Source organism: Hipposideros armiger, unplaced genomic scaffold (assembly GCF_001890085.2).
Source record: "Hipposideros armiger isolate ML-2016 unplaced genomic scaffold, ASM189008v1 scaffold_499, whole genome shotgun sequence".
Taxonomy (NCBI): domain Eukaryota; kingdom Metazoa; phylum Chordata; class Mammalia; order Chiroptera; family Hipposideridae; genus Hipposideros; species Hipposideros armiger.
Window position 1 is genome coordinate 423,981 of NW_017731849.1, and position 714 is coordinate 424,694.

The window sequence follows — 714 nt, forward strand, 5'->3', positions numbered from 1 at the left end:
CAGCACTAATCTAGACCCTGGGGATAAGAAGAAACAAAAACAACTGTCCCCTAGGGGTCGACATTCTAGTTGTGGGAGGATGGTGGCTAGGCTCCAGGGACATCCCCCGCCTTCTCTGCCCTGCTCTGTGCCCCAGGAGGCCAACAGCACACCCTCCAGCACTGGGAGGGCAACGGGAAGAATGGGAGAATAGGCGTTCCCAGCAGGAGACTGAAGGCTGGAAGGAAAGGCCAGCCAGGCATTTACCCCCTCCCCTTCTTGCCAGGCTACAGTTGGTCAGTGGTTGTGTTTCTCCACCCTCAGCCACAGATCCTGGGGGACACCCCTCACCCACATCAACAGATCTTGCCAGGCTCCTCTGACACCCCACCCCAACCTTCTTGCCCCTTTATGTCCTAGAGGAGGTGACCCAGGGCTTCCCTGATGCTGCCAATCCTCCGCTGACTTAACTGCCCACAATTTGTCAGTTAACCTTTGAGTGCCTCTTGTAACTGAAGAAGGGAAATGTGACTTGTATTCATCGTTTGTTATTGGTATAAATTGAGTATTACAATTGTAATCGTTTTTTCCTTACTTAAAATGTGTATACATTGTTTTGGCACCCTCTGTTTATCAGATGAGCAAAAATACTATGTAGACACATAAAGCAGAGTCAGAGCTATAAGGAGTGTGTGTGTGTGTGTGTGTGTGTGTGTGTGTGTGTGTGTGTGTGTG